The following is a 16,454-nucleotide window of genomic DNA, read 5'->3' as shown; positions in this document are numbered from 1 at the left end:
CACATTTCTTGAAGACTCAGAAATCCGGTGACCTGAATTCGACTCCTGACCGCGACTAATACCAGTGGGTGAGTGATATCAGAACCGGTCCTGCCCTTCCCACTTGGCCAACGACTTAAGTAGCAGAAGAGACGCATCTCTCTCCCAATGCCCAATCTGTTTTGTCCATCGCATGTAACACGTGCAGCCCGTGTGTCACTCTACTGCTGGATGAGTGCCTCGCCACGCACGCCGCGCTGGTCGTGAGGATTTGTTGAGCAAACTTCACCGCGCCGGTCACGGCAGGTTGGTGAAGTTTCAGGGGAGAGCAGAAGAGAAGTTGATTTTCCTGCACTGCCCTCTTCTGCCCGCAAGGCCGATACCACCCGTTTGAGAGATGGCTGCTCGCCCTATCACCGGTGGTAATGGAGGAATGGGCACGCATACGCCAAAAGAAACGAACAAGACAAACGAAGCAAATCACTGACGAGACAGCAACATGAGAGGCCACTCGGGACACACGAGACTGGTAAACGGAATCGATCCTTGGCCGGAATCATCTGTGAGGAATGGCGACAATGAATGGAATCGCCAGCGGTGTGAGTTGGTGGTGGGGGTCGGTGTGGGTTGTGAGTCGGAACCGTTGCGCTGCTCGGGGGAATGCGGCCGCTGACTGACGGCCCGCGGACACCTGCGCGCGCGTTTCCGTCAGGTGCTGGGACCCCGCTTCACCCTCGGCGGCCACAACAATTCGGGGCAGCCGTGGGGCGGACGGCAACGCAGCGCTTAGCGCATCGCGATCATAATGAACTCGGCGACCTGAGTCCCATTTCCGAGACGGCTAACGTCAGTGGCGAGTGATGTCGTGACAGGTCTCAAGCCTCCTCCCTGCCTCCCTCCCTCCCCCCACAGCACGTTTATAAACCTGAACTAACCAACGTGGTGAAGTATGGCCGAACAACCCCCGTGACTTGTATGGCGTGGGGACGTCTTAACACTCGGGGTGTATATTACTCTCATTGCTGTTATTGTTGTTATTATTATTAGAGCAACATCATACGATACGTTGAACTAAAATGTCAAAGTATTCGTCACTAACCATATGGCCTGAAAGGAAAAAATATATATAATAAGCAATATTATTATAGACGTTCAACATATATGCATACAACATGTCGAGCAATCCCCATGATGTTAAGGTAACTATTTTATGAATGCATATAAAAAGCTGCTCATCAGAATAACTTGCTTACATATTGTTCTCATCAGGCCCCAAGTGCAGTCTCCATCCTTCCGTATCCTCTCCCCTGGAGCCCTCTCGTGGCACCGGGCTCCTGCACATCTGGCCACACGCAAGACTTGAATGGTCCACTCCATTTCTCGAGCCCCTCTAACGATGTGCTATTGAGAAGGGCCATTGCCCCAAACGTCGCCCATTAAGCAAAACTGACAACACAGAACACAGCTGCACCAAACAGTTTGACCAATCGTAGTGTGTGTTAAAGTGTACACACACGCATACAAACCGACGAGTGGCGGTAACGTTACCAAGAGCGCTAGTGCCAGGCTGGGTGCACTTTGAGGCTATCACACGAAGTATTATAATCTCCGATGGCAGGAGGTCATAGAACAGAGCCGGGTGAATATGAGTGGTGTTCGAAGTTCGTTTGTGTCACTGGACGGATAGACCAATACACGTGCATACGCACGTTCACCACACGTGCACGCTCGCCACACGTGCACACGCGCGCTCAGCACGCTCGCCACACGTGCACACGCGCGCTCGCACACGTGAGGTGGCGGCCAGAGCGTGCGGGATTTAGTGGAGCCGAGCGATCGGCTCAAGTTGGATCTTGCGTGGCCCCGCGCACACAGAGGCCTCGGTGTGGCCGCCTGATCCGCGGATGATAGATTAGAGCCGGCAGACGTGACTCGACAACAAAGCCGGGGCCTTCCCTCCTCTGCCTTGTTTTGCTTTGTTTCGCTTGTTTTGTGAGTCCGCGGTGAGCTTTCCACGAATGTCGGGGAGGGGGGAGCTGTGTGGTGGGAGGGAGGGGGGCAGGTTGGTGCGTGGGTGGGTGGGTGCGCGCGGGGTATCGGGAAGTTGAGACTGAAGCGCGCTTTCACCCCCACCGCGACCCCCCCCCCCCCTCCATTGCTTTTCCATGCAATTTTTAAAATCATAAATTAAATTTAAGTCGTTAAACGCTGCCCGCGCCTGATGCTGGCGAAGCAATAGCTACCACGTGACGTGCAGAGAGCGCGCTAAATAAAGAGAGCGCTCTCGAGACGTCACGTGGTGGGCACACGACGTCTCGATCTGAAACTTAACGTGCATTCATTAGGTCGCGTAGGCCATTGTTTACCAATCATCGGGCGCAGAGGAATGGGGGAGTAGAGGGAGATGAGGGAGTGGAGTTTATCCTGCTGATGATGAATCCAGGTGTCTTCATTGGGCGAGACGCCTTCCGGACTCTCATCCACGTTCCTTTCGTGTGTAACCAATCTCCACACTAACCACCAACCCCCCTGACTACGCACACAGCGATCCCTCGAACAAATGCGTGATACATCGTTGTTGATGATAATGGCGATGGAGAGAGAGACATACCGAGACTCAGTGCTCGAATTCGGCTTCCCAACGGCGTCTGTAGCCATTATAATGGAGAGAGAGAGAGAAAACCCCAGACCAAATAATGAACCCAGGTCGTCAGCTTCGGTCAGTACCGGCTCAGTGTTTCCAACATGACCATTATGAACCCCGTGGTATAAATGGGTCGAGGAAGAGAGAGGGGCTCAGGCCCAGGGGTCGAGCTCAGGTCTACAGCCTCGGCGGCGGCGGCGGCTCGGTGTCTCGGACGCGGCATTCGTCTCCTGGAGGCCACGGGGCCACCACGACCTTTGATGTTTTCAGAGCCGCGCGTGAGTCTATTAGAGGCGCCGGACTTGCACAGAAAGCCGCACAAAGGCGGGGTCTGTGAGAGCGGAGAGAAAAGAAAATCTGTGTGCGTCTGTGAGTGCTCACGGCGAGCACTCTGCCGCGCCGGGACTGTCAGCTCGGGCCGCATTAGCGACGCGTTCCTTGTTTTGATTGCGCCGGGCCCAACCCAGGGCCATTGTTCACACGTAGAGACGTTGGGTGGGGGCACACGTGGAGACACGGGGGGAACGCGCAGAGACATGTGGAAGACACGTGGAGACACGGGGTGACACGCGGGGACATGGAGGAGACACGCGGAGACATGGAGGAGACACGCGGAGACACGGGGTGACACGCGGAGACACGAGGTGGCACGTGGATACATTTGGGAGACACGCGGAGATGCGGGGAGACACGCGGAGACACGGGTGACGCACGGAGACATGGAGGAACACGGAGACACGGGGAGGCCTATACGTGGAGACACGGGGGGGGGGGGGGGCACGCGGACACGAGATGCGTGGTGGCGTTAACGTCGTTGCTGCTGCTATTGGCATGATCATCCTCGTGATCATCAAGAGAGATTGTGTCTCATGAGCAGATAGACAAGGAGAGACCCCACGAAGACAGACGGGCAGAGAACGAGGCACAGGACAAAGACAAATATCCCCCATATAGCCTTGCCAGACTGTTGGGGCAAGTGCCATTAGCAAGCACCTATGAAGGCCGGAACGGCGCACGAGGGGTGGGTGGACAGCACCGCGCCCGGCCGCCTTTGTCTCCCTAGTGGCGAAGTTTACACACCGCACTCATTTGAGGATGGGTCGACCTAGGGGAGGCCCAGCCGGTTCCGATAATCGGTCACTGGTATTGGCCGTGAGCGGGAACGAACTCGGGTAGCCGGGTTCGTTGCACAGCGCGTTAACCGCTACACTACCGCTCCCCAACGAGGCACACACGCACACACACAGACAAGGAGAGAGACAAGCGAGGGACACTTTACACACAGAGGCATTGATAGATAGGACCGGCCTCAGCGCGTGCTGGGCGGTGATTAGGGAGGTGGCCCAGGACCCAAGGCTATAGGGGCGATGGAGGGCACCTGTCCACATAGTTCGGGGAGCGGGGATGGGAGGCTGGGATCGTGTTGGAGTGGGGGTTGTGGTTGCTGGGGGTAGCGCGGGGCGGTGGAGTAAACATGGACCCCGCTGCGCGCTTGGGACTGGAGCCTAAGACCTTTCGCAACCCTGACTCTTCCTCTGCTTATGTATGCAATGTATTTGTGTCAGGCCATTGCGAGGGGAGGAGGTTTACTGTCGAGGCCAAGGAAAGGGGGGGGGGGGGCGAGGGGAGATTTCGCGGAGGGGGGGGGGTCGTAAAAGTAGTGGCTTTGACGCTCTGTGCTTCGTGTTTTTAATCTGAACATCTTCCCAAGATGAACTCTCTTGGTATCTGCTGCTGCTGCGTTGTTAGTGGTGCACAAAGCACAATCAACAACACAGCTCAGCACGTTCGCCAATAACCCCTTGTGGCCGTAAAAGGGAAATTATATAATAGGCAACGTTTCGGGCAATGGTCCTTCTTAAAAGCATGCATATACGTTTTTTTTTAAAGCCACTCCGGTGTTGGTGCTTTATTTAGCTAAATAAATCACATCGCGACTCACCGAAGCTTTCCTTAATATACTGTATACATACAATTACATTATCAATTAATATTAGTTAATTCAATAAGAGTAATGATAAACAATTCAATCCCTTTGCCGATCTACTGCTGGATTAAACCCTCCCCACGTGACAGGGGGCGGCCCGTGACCGGTTCAGCGCCGTCCACTCTCCGGGGTCGTAGCGCAGAGTGTGACCACCGCTCCGCGCCACGAATAGCGTGAATCGTGAATCGTGCGCATCAATCAATGACACGCCTAAAAAAACGTGTAAATAATGTTTAATGTGTGTATACATATACACATTCATCAATAACCCTACCTTAAAAGGAAAAGTATAAAATCGGCAATGGTTCTGGAATGGGTTTCTTTAGCCCACAATGTATCTCGGGCAATGGTGCCCCATCAAGGTATGCATGAAGAGGGGCCGTTGCCCGAACCGTTGCCTATTATGTAATGTTTCCTGTTAAGGCCACAGTTTTATTGGCGGAGTAGTTGAGATGTTATGTTATTTGTGCACTCCTGCCAATGCAGTGTCACCAGCCAACTTATGTGCCGCGTGTGAGTGCGCGTGAGTGTGTGAGTGCGTGTGAATGTGTGTGAATGTGAGTGAGTTAGTGAGTGTGAGTGCGCGTGAGTGAGTGCGCGTGAGTGCGCGTGAGTGAGTGTGCGTGTGGGAGTAAGTGTGAGTGCATGTGAGTGAATGTGAGTGAGTTAGTGAGTGTGAGTGAGTGCGCGTGAGTGTGTGGGAGTAAGTGTGAGTGCATGTGAGTGCGCGTGATAAAGTGTGAGTGAGTGTGAGTGCGCGTGAGTGAATGTGAGTGAGTTAGTGAGTGTGAGTGAGTGCGCGTGAGTGTGTGGGAGTAAGTGTGAGTGCGCGTGATAAAGTGTGAGTGAGTGTGAGTGAGTTAGTGAGTGTGAGTGAGTGTGAGTGAGTTAGTGAGTGTGAGTGCGCGTGAGTGAGTGCGCGTGAGTGAGTGTGCGATAGTGTAGCGGTTAGCGCGCTGCGCTATGAACCTGGCGGACCAACACCATTGACGATTATCTGAACCGGTCCCGGGCCTCCCCTAGGTCGACTCAGCCTAAAATGAGTACCTGGTGCGGTGTGTAAACATTGCCACTAGGGAGACAAAGGCGGTCGGGCGTGGTGCTGGCCACCCACCCCCTCGTGTACCGTTCCGGCCTTCATAGGTGCTCGCTAACAGCACTTGCCCCTACAGTCTGTTAAGGCTATATGGGGGATCTTTGTTTTGTGAGTGTGAGTGAGTGCGCGTGAGAGAGTGTGAGTGAGTGTGAGTGCGCGTGAGAGAGTGTGAGTGAGTGTGAGTGCGCGTGAGAGAGTGTGAGTGAATGTGAGTGAGTGTTAGTTGCGCATGAGTGAGTGTGAGTGAGTGTGAGTGCGTGAGAGAGTGTGAGGGTGTGAGAGAGTGTGAGAGAGTGTGAGGGTGTGAGAGAGTGTGAGTGCGCGTGGGAGAGTGTGAGAGTGTGAGAGAGTGTGAGTGAGTGTGAGTGAGTGTGAGAGAGTGTGAGTGAGTGTGAGTGAGGAGTGGTGGACGTTCCATGTTTCCTCTTGGCGTGCAGGCAGCACGCCCCGCCTGGCGCGTGCTGGGGCGGTGTTATTCTCCAGATCCTAATTTAAACTTTTGCGATTATTTCCTTTGCACTTCCCAGAAGCGTGGCGATGCGTGTGTGCATGTACGTGCGCGTGTTTGTGTTGATACTGCAGCTGAGTACCTGGCGTGATTTGTCAAGGCAGCCGGACGTGGTGCTGGCCACCCACCCGCGTGTGCGTGTCGGTCTTCATCGGCGCTCGCTAACAGAACGTACCCTGCAGCCTGTTAAGGCGACACGGGGGATCTTTGTTTTCATTGTGTATATATGTTTATATGAATATATAGTTCCGTGTGTAAATACACACATACATATATGCACATACAATTATGTGTGTATGTATATATGCATATATATGCATGTGTGTAAATATGTGTGTAAATATGCGTGTAAGTATATATGTAAGTCTCTCTAAGTATACCTCTGCAAACCAATGTATGTCTCTGTATATATGCAGCACTTTTCGCTCTGTGTATGTATATATGTGTGTGTCGCTGTGTATATATGCGCGTGTCTCTCTGGATGAACATATGTGTGTGTCTCGGTGACGAATATCTAAACTGTTCCTGTACCTCCCCTAGGTCGACTGAGCCTCAAATTAGTACCTGGTTTTGGTGAGTAACATCGAGAGAGATGCTCTCCTGGTTTTATTCGGGCTGTGCTCCGGTAGAGGAAACGCACTTAGTAAAACAACAACAAAACCCCTTAAACTGTACTAAAAAACCCACCTTAAACATCACACCACAGCGTGACTTTCGGATTGTTTAATCCTTCACGAATGTGCGGTAATAGACAATCTCAAGAGCGTCGTTAGAGAAGTGTCCGTCTCGCCCACTCTGTGGCCTCGCCAGACCGCAGCACGCGCCTATGGAGGCCGGGACGTGACATGAGGTCGTGGATAGCAGCACCACGCCCGGCCGCCTTTGTCTCCCCAGTGGCGATGTTTACACATCGCACCAGGTATTCAATTGAGACTGAGTCGACCGAGAGGAGACCAGGGTCCGGCTCAGATAATCGTCACCTGTGTTGGCCGTGAGCGGGAATCGAACTCAGGTCGCCTCGTTCATAGATCGGAGCGCGCTGACCACTGCGCCACCGCTCCCTATTTTCACCCACTCACCCACCTACTCACCCACTCACCACCAACACACCCACCAACTCACCCACTCACTAACCAACACTCCCACCAACTCACCCACTCACCAACCAACACACCCACTAACTCACCCACCCACTCACCACCAACACACCCACCAAATCACCCACTCACCAACCAACACACCCACTAACTCACCCACTCACCCACCAACACACCCACCAACTCACCCACTCACCAATCAACACACCCACTAACTCACCCACTCACCCACCAACTCACCCACTCACCAACCAACACACCCACTAACTCACCTACTCACCCACCAACACACCCACCAACTCACCCACTCACCAACCAACACACCCACTAACTCACCCACTCACCCACCAACACACCCACTAACTCACCCACTCACCCACCAACAAACCCACCAACTCACCCACTCACCACCAACAGACACGCTCACCCATCTACTCACCACACTTCAGGCCACAACACTTCTCTTTCACTTCTTCCCTCGCACTGCTTCGGTAATCCCCTCCCATCCTCGTTCATCTTCCCCAAACCCTTGTAGTGAGTTACTTGTCTCAATTCAAGAAAGGTGTTGAATCTTGTTTATTCTAACCTCAATCGTGCTGGTTGTTGCAGCCCGCTTGGCGTTTTGGGTTTTCGGTCCCGTGCTCAGACTTGGGTGGGGCAGCCCGAGACGCAGCCTCGGTCTGCAGCTACAAGATAAGAGCTGCGTGTACGTGTGTGTGCGTTAGTGTATTCGCGTGTGTTATTGTGCGTGTTATTGTATGTGTGCTCTATTCCCGCTCACGGCCAACACCAGTAACGATTAGTTGAAACGGTCCTGGGCTTCCCCTAGGTTGACGCAGTCTAAAATGAGTACCTGGTGCGGTGTGTAAACATTGCCACTGGGAAGACAAAGGCGGTCGGGCGTGGTGCTGGCCACCTACCCCCTCGTGTGGCGTTCCTGCCTAAAGAGGTGTTCGCTAACAGCACTTCCCCCAACGGTCTATGAGACTATACGGGGGATAATTGTCTGTGTGTGTGTGTTATTGTTTAACCCAGGCGTCTTTGTTTAACCCCAGGCCTGGATGAGTCGTTCTTACAAAAATAATATCGTTAAACTACATTTGTTTTGAGTTTTTAGCGAAAGGCATGAAACGTTAATTACAGCGAACACACTTTTATCAGATTATATTCGACGGATTCCGAGATCACTCGCCACTGATGTTAGCCGTTGGCCGGGAATTGAGATTCATAGCGCAGGGCGCTAACCGTTGCGCCACCGCTCGCTCCACGCCACCAGGTCAATACAAGGGGAGGATGTCGGTGTCTTTGCCTCCAGGGAGTTGCGCCTCGCGTGGCGATGTGTAAGGCGCGCACTCACTCGCGTAGTACAAGGACAAAGATCCCCCGACTGTTGGGACAGGTGCTGTTAGCCCGCACAAATGACGGTAATAACGGCGCACGGCTGGCCGCATTTGTATTCCTAGTGGTGACATTTATGTCTGAGTGAAGAAAGGAGAGGCCTATGACTGGGTCATATATTCGCCACTGATGTTAGCATTGGTCGGGAATCGAACTCAAGTCTCCGGTTTCATACAACAGTGCGCGAACCACTACATTGCCACTGCCTACAGAATCCCTTGTACATCTTTTAACAGAATCTTGGAGCACCACGCGCGGCCTTCTTTATCTCCCCAGTGCCGATGTTTACATACCGCACCAGGCACTCGTTTAAGGCTGAGTCGACCTAGGGGAAACCCGGGACCGGCTAATATCGTCACTGTTTGCGAGCGGAAAGAGACCTCGCCGGCGTGGTGGCGCAGTGTGCTAACGACGACACGACCGCTCCACACGCGCGCGATCCCGGCCGCACGACTGGTGACAGCGTCATCTCGGAGTGTTGCGCACAACTCCGCAATTACAACAACCATCACCGCCTGTTCGCCTCCCTCACTCTTCCTCTTCTGGCTCCCAATCCCTCCCCGAATATTCACCCTCGCCCCCCACACTGCTCTCTGTACCCCCCCCCCCCCCCCCCAGTTTCACTCCCTTCCCGACCTCAACACGCGACGCTACCCGTTATGCGCGTTTCGGACAATGTGCGCTCGCGCGTGCGACCCAGCGCTTTGCAGGGGAGGGGGGGTTGGTGAGTCACGTGGGGATTTGTGAGTCTCCACCACTCGCTGATGCGGCAGTGCAGCAAGTGGATCGCAAACGCAGCGCTTTGAGCGTGGCCCGAACGCCTTTCCTCGTCGGGATTTTTTTTCCCCGCGATCTCCGTCGCTCGTGGCATTGGCCACTCAACATACACATGTAGCAGCACCCTCGTGCCAGCATAGTTTTCTTACTCAGCGACGCGTTCTATCATTGATAGAAGAGACTCGCCGTCATCACCATCATCACCATCATGATCATCACGAGCTATGATCAATCCACTACCGGATGAAGGCTTCTCCGAGCCCCTGATACCTCTCACGATGCTTAAGAGGGCATCATCATTGTTGTTATTATAAAAGATAAAAGAAACAATTTTACATGTTTTTACGTATAAAATGGTGTTAATGATATGTACATATATACAGGGTGCTTCAAAAGTCAGGGTTATTTCCTTTATTCTAACACTGACATTAAAACATGTAAACTGTTTATTAATTAAGTTAATATTCATCTATAATCTTAGCTCTTTCGGTAAAATCACGTTGAAGGGAAACAATAAAATAATAAATATATACAAAACAATAAAAATTTTCACGACGTTTCGACCATAACACAAACGGTCATCATCAGGTGTGAAAAACCAACGGCAATAAACTTTTGAAACAAGTGGCGGTTTGCTTTTATTTATGTATTTTCAAACGGTGTTTTTATTCATTAAAAAAAAAACCATTTGCACCACGAGCAGCGATTTGGGAGTTTGTTTAGAAGGACGAGTCCATCTATGTTCTGAAAAGAGGAGGGGGGAGACGAAAAATTAATGTATGCTGTCTGAAAGCCACCGTAAGCGTGAACAACCAATTAAGACCTGAAATGGTTTATCAAATCCTTCCAATGATTGCTAAGCCAGAATCCATCGTCTCGGTTGAAATTGTCTCTGTGCTTGTATATGTGGATAGCCTCATGAACGAATCTCTCATGGTAGCCAGATGGCTTACAAACAACCGAGAAGATGGATTCTGGCTTAGCAATCATTGGAAGGATTTGATAAACCATTTCAGGTCTTAATTGATTGTTCACGCTTACGGTGGCTTTCAGACAGCATACATTGATTTTTCGTCTCCCCCCTCTTCTTTTCAGAACATAGATGGACTCGTCCTTCTAAACAAACTGCCAAATCGCTGCTCGTGGTGCAAACGTTTTTTTTAATAAATAAAAACACCAAAATTTCGATTTAAAGCTTTCGTGACTGCAAGGATTCATCTTCTTTGGTTCTTTCGGTAAAGTCACGTAGAATGAGAATAAAATAATAAATTGATCAAATAAAATAACACAACGACGTTTCGGCCACAACACAAGCGGCCTTCATCAGGTGAAGGGGACGAGACTGTCTGGAGGACAGCGCTGTCCTTCTGGCTTAGCAATCATATTATTGTGTTATTTTATTTTATCAATTTATTATTTTATTCTCATTCTACGTGACTTTACCGAAAGAACCAAAGAAGAGAAATAAAAACACCGTTTGAAAATAAATAAAAGCAAACCGCCACTTCTTTCAAATGTTTCTTGCCGTTGGTTTTTCACACCTGATGATGACCGTTTGTGTTATGGTCGAAACGTCGTGAGAATTTTTATTGTTTTATATATATTTTATTATTGTATTGTTTCCTTTCAACGTGACTTTACCGAAAGAGCTAAGAATATGAATTACTGCAGTCACGAAAGCTTTAAATAAAAAAATATATTCATCTAGTATCATTATTAATATATATGTTTCTTATTCCTGTGGGTTCACATAAAATACATTATTTACAAAACTCACCCAAGATCCCTGAACCAATTGAAATACAGCGTAATCGATAAATGGTCAAACATTACACGTGTAATGTTTAAAAAGTCCTAAATTCATTTCAAAAGAGAACTCATGCATCCATTCACATGAATGGAAGTCAAATTGAACATTTGTTTAAATAAATAAAATAACCCTTTGTGATTTGTTCATGTAAATATAATCACACTGTGACCTGACATTCAGGCCCCCCTGTATATTCACATTGGTGATATGTGCTTCCTTCACCTCTGCTAAGGAACGTGGCGAGAGATAACCCCCGGGTGAAAAGGTCGATGACCCCTCGGCTCACACGAGGCGACTCTCAGGCCGGAGCAAGTCGTGTCACGAAGCTATCTGGGCACTTGTGGCGAGCCGGGGTCTCCAGAGGAGTCCATTTAGCCCGCGCGCAGCAGCTGTCAAGGGCCGGATTAGAGCGTCTCCCGTCACCGGCGCGACACCGCGAACCCGAGCGGCGCTCCCACACGCAGCCTGCCGCCGCGCATGGCCCCGCACGCTATTCATAGCCATGGACACCCAGCGGCCAGTTGCGTGGAACAACTTAAGTGCAAACAGATCCGGGTTAAATCAGCGTCAATTAAGGGAGATGATGGTTCATGGTGTGTCGCGTGTTACGTAACGGTCCCACGGACCTTCATTTACTGTGGGATATTTTCAGACCCCCGCCCACCCCTCGCGCCGCGTCACGTCTCGCGATCCTGCAATCGAATAATCCAGCAGCACCCGCGCACAAACTAATTTCATTGCTCCGTCTTCTTTGGCTGCCACTCCGTGATTACCCCTGACCATCGACTCTCGTTCCTTCCAGCCGTCACGCGTCCTGCCCAAGCCAGCATATTTTTCTGAACAGTTTGAATCCAGTCATTAACCTGCGTGTGTTCTCTAATCCTCGTGTCCCTTTGAATGTCTCTCGATGTCATCTAAAGTATGCATCCCTCCATGATTCTTTGCGCACTTCTCAGTTCCATATGTCCCGTTAATGACCTCGTTGCTTCACTCAGAGCAGGTAGCCCGCCCTCACTAAACCCATCCTTCTTGAAGCGGGTTGCTTCGCTCTTCTTCACAATGAGGGCCCCAGGGTGGCGCAGAGGTAACACTCTCGCCTCGCAGCAACGCAACCTGGGTTGTTTTCTCGACTCAAACGTCTCGCCGTGTGGAGTTTGTATGTTCTCTCCCCAAGTTCTGCATGGGTTCCCTCCGGGTTCTCTGGTTTCATCTCATAGCGAAGACGCAAACAATGTAACTGATATTGGCCAAACATCTCAATGCAGAAAAAAACCCCGCATGTGACTCAACAGGGGTTACACAGCAGCAGCAGCATCAGCCCCTCTTGTGAATCTCTGGCAGGACCCTCCTGAAAAGGAGCTCAGATTCGGGGAGGCGTTACTGGGTGAACGAGCGCAGTGAGACACGAAGTTCAGCTTTCAAAAACACTCCAGCGTGCTTATCCTGACCATTTGTATTTCATCTCTGTGATCTCGTCTGCCTCTAAGAGCGATCCCCAGGTACACGTAGGGCGTCTTTATTCGGTCAAGGGCAGCAACTGGAGTATAACAACCAGGAGATCAACATACAAATCGTCTCCTTTTGGGAGAAAGATGGAACCATATCTCACAATAGGAAGAGAACCGTAATTTTGCATCTCCGGAGTCAAAGTTAAAAGTGAGTTAATTCATGTCTAGTCTGTTTCAGAGGAATAACCGCCCTGCCACAAAGACAAAGGCAGCGTTCGAGGAGCTCTCCACGCCCAGCACTGCCAGGCAGGGAAGACATGTGGGGCTGACATTACATCGTTTTGCTACAACATAATACAACTTTAAGCACGTTTAATTTCAGGAGGTGTAGGATTAGCTAAATGATCGCGGATATCAATTTAGCAGCAGACAGGAATTTTAAGCGTCAGCTCTGAGTGCAGACTCAAGAATCTTCGTTTCGTGGAAGCGCGCGATTATGCGGGCAGTGTGGGTGTGTGTATGTGGATGCGTGTGTGGATGTGTCCTGGGCTTAACCACGCTGGATTGTGTGAAGAGCTCACAGATCCTTAAAATAGCTGGACCCAGTCCCATCGGTGAGCTCCTCCGGCAGGCGAGACAGAGTTGGCTGGCTCGTGTAGTCCGCATGTCCAGTCACCGCATGCCCAAGAAGCTTTTGTTTGGTCGGATGGAGGGGGCCAAACGGGCGCGGCACTGGCTGATGAAGAGATGGACTCATGCGGTATAGAAGGACTTAGAGCTGAGTAGAATTACCGAAGGCTGATACCAGCGGTGTCAAGATCGGCCTCTGTGGAGGAAGCTTATGAACGATGTTACTGGGTAATTCCAATAACTACGGAGGGCAGAGGAGCGACGTTCACACAACAACGAGCGAAGCGCTGGTTGGCTAAAACGCAGCACGTTAGCACAGTAGGGAGCACAGGTAGTCCATCTGCTGGTCATCTCGATCAGTAACCCATGGAACCTGCATCTGTCCCGTGACTCCCTGCCAGCGATCCTTTCACACTTCACGTGACCTCAAAATTCACCTAGCCTAGTACATGCGCCTTGGCAATTTCTCCGCCACTTAGAGCGAATGTGTAGATATGTGAGGGCGGAGCGGGGGTGCAGTGGTTAGCGCAATACACTACGAACTCGACGACCCTAGTTGGATTCCCGGCCACGGATAACGTCAGCGCGGTCGTTATCTGAACCGGTCCTGGGCCCGCTCCAGGTCGACTCAAGGTGAGTACCTTGGGCGGTGTGTAAACATCAACATAGGGAAGACAAAGCATCTGGACATGATGCCTGCAGAGGAGCTCGCTACCATCGCTCTCATCGCCGTATCAATACGTCAAACTTATCTTTCCTTATTTTGATTCGTGTGCGAAATATTTAAAACGACAAAAAGGCCTGGTAACAACAATGAAACATGATTCACACTTCTAAAGCGCCTTTCACCCGGAGATCAGAAGGCGCTGTACAGAACTTGCACATAATAGAGGTTTTTTTGGGTTAGATCGCGTAAATATATAAATGTGTCGTCAAAACCCGCCACCACCCGACACAGCCAACTAGTAAGGGTTGTCACGTAAACAGAACGTGCCAATTCGTCACTAGTACAGCACTAACCGGTGTGTTGGAGAGCCAAGCCACAACATTTACAAACTGAGTACGACGTTTCGCCAGTAATTACAACTAGCTTCATCAGGCGACAGCCTGACAAATCAGTATGTAAATGTTGTGGCTTGGCTCTCCAACACACCGGTTAGTGCTAGTGACGAATTGGCCACGTTCTGTTTACGTGACAACCCTTACTAGTTGGCTGTGTCGGGTGGTGCCGGGTTTAAACGACACTTATGTATTTATTTACGCGATCTAACCCAACAAACCTCCATTATGGATGATATTGGTCGCGAAAGCCTACGTGTTAAACAGAATTCGCACACACACAGGTTTAACAATATTTGTTTCCAAACCCAAAGCAAAGGATTCAAGATATAAAAAAAATGCCTTTCAATAAGTTGCGACTCAAGGCGCGCGATTTGAATTCAACGAGGGGGAAGACCGCAGAGCGGACGAACGTCCAGTGGACGTCAATTCTACGGCCTGGGAGGGAGGAGGGGGGCACATGAAGGAGGAGGTCCTGTGGATGTGAGGAAGCAGCATCATGGAGAGCCTTGTAGGTGAAGACGAGGGGGGGGGGAGAACACTGCTTCACAGGGGTCATGTGATGCGTTCATTATAACACACCCCTTGCCCGGCTAAGACGTTCCGTGTGTAACCAAATGAATATTGGACAGAGGTAGCGAACGAGGGGGGGCACGTGCAATGCAGTGAATTCGCAGAGAGATTCCCTGCGCCTTCCTCCCCTGTCTAAAGAAATCGTTCTATGTTGCACGACGTTCTGTCCGAGCGACTCGTTTTCTCGTGTTGTTTAAACCTCTCCTCGCTTGACGTGTATACGAACAGAGACACTCACGTGTGAATGATCTTTCTCACACGCACTCACGCTGCATTTCATATAATGACGACGATTCCCACTCGTATAGTCTTAGCAGACTGTGAGAGCAGGTGCTGCCAGCGAGCAACCTGCTTGTTGTGTCGAGTTTGGTGTCCTTCCCACGCACATGCAACGTATGAAGGCCGCGACGGTGCGCTCGGCAGTGGTGTGGTCAGAACCACGCCCGGTCCGGCTGAGTCAGCCTATGGGAGGCCCAGAACCGGTTCAGTTGTCCGTGGCTGGAAATCGAACTCACGCGGCAGGGTTAGTAACGCAGTGCGCTCACTATTGCAATCCGCGCCGCGCGCTCTGTCTCTATCGCACGTGCACGCACCCCACGCGCTCGACACGGGCCCTGTCTCCCAGTTAGGTCGCGTTGACCGTCGCCGGTCTTAACTTCGACGATCGCCTGAGCTCGAGGAGAGGCCTCCCATCTCAAGCCTTTGCCAGTAAATAACTGGCACTGAGATAGTTATATTATTATACAACTGCATTACAGCAGAGGGGGTAATGCATTCTTATTTGACCTCTGTGGTGGATTGTCCCGCCTCTCGTGGCAGCGGAGGTCACGTGACCTCATGACACACAGTTGAACACACACGCCATACACGCATCGAGGAGGGTCGCCTGTTATATCAACGATTCGATGCATGCATCGTGAGCGATTTATGAATAGAAATGAATGAGTCGACACTCCCAGTAGCTGCACTGGGAAGCTGTGTGCGGGGGAGGGCGTGTGGATGGGATCGTGGGGAGGAGAGGCTGGCGGGTTGGTGCGAGGAAGAGGGGTAGGAAGGGTGTGCAGAGGAGAGAGGGGTTGCTTCGCGGCGCGCTGCACACGATGCTCAGGTCCATTTCCAGCCACGGCTAACATCGATGGCGAGTGATATTGTCACGGGCCATGCGCATGCCCTGTGCCCACCGCGTGTCTAAACATCAGCGCTGCGGAGATGATTCCGACTATGTAATCTCTCTGTGTGCAAAGCGGGCCTCAATAGGCGCTCACTAACAACACTTCATCCAAAAGTCTACGTCGCCCAAAGGTAACAGAGTATTCAGCTGCAATATACTTCCACGTGATAATCCACTTAGTTAAGCTATCATTTGTGGCCAGGTCGCTTCTGAAAAAAAGCTATATAGCCCAGTGGGCCTTACCTCGTAGCGTCAAAATAGACGCCCCGCTTCTTCA

At 51.1% G+C, this 16,454-nt stretch overlaps 1 long non-coding RNA gene across 1 annotated transcript; it reads right to left on the bottom strand.

Moving 5' to 3' along the window:
• Window positions 1-888: 888 nt before the first annotated feature.
• LOC142912090 (uncharacterized) lies at window positions 889-8,302 on the bottom strand. Its single transcript, XR_012933915.1, has 3 exons — window positions 7,898-8,302; window positions 6,297-6,397; window positions 889-1,321 (listed from the first exon to the last, which is right to left on the bottom strand). It is a non-coding gene; the product is annotated as an uncharacterized LOC142912090 (long non-coding RNA).
• Window positions 8,303-16,454: the final 8,152 nt, after the last annotated feature.

This window comes from Petromyzon marinus, chromosome 4 (assembly GCF_048934315.1).
Source record: "Petromyzon marinus isolate PM22_M1 ecotype Great Lakes invasive population chromosome 4, UKy_Petmar_22M1.pri1.0, whole genome shotgun sequence".
NCBI classification, from domain to species: domain Eukaryota; kingdom Metazoa; phylum Chordata; class Hyperoartia; order Petromyzontiformes; family Petromyzontidae; genus Petromyzon; species Petromyzon marinus.
Note: the sequence above shows the minus strand (reverse complement) of the source record. Positions and strands in the feature narration are given on the sequence as shown.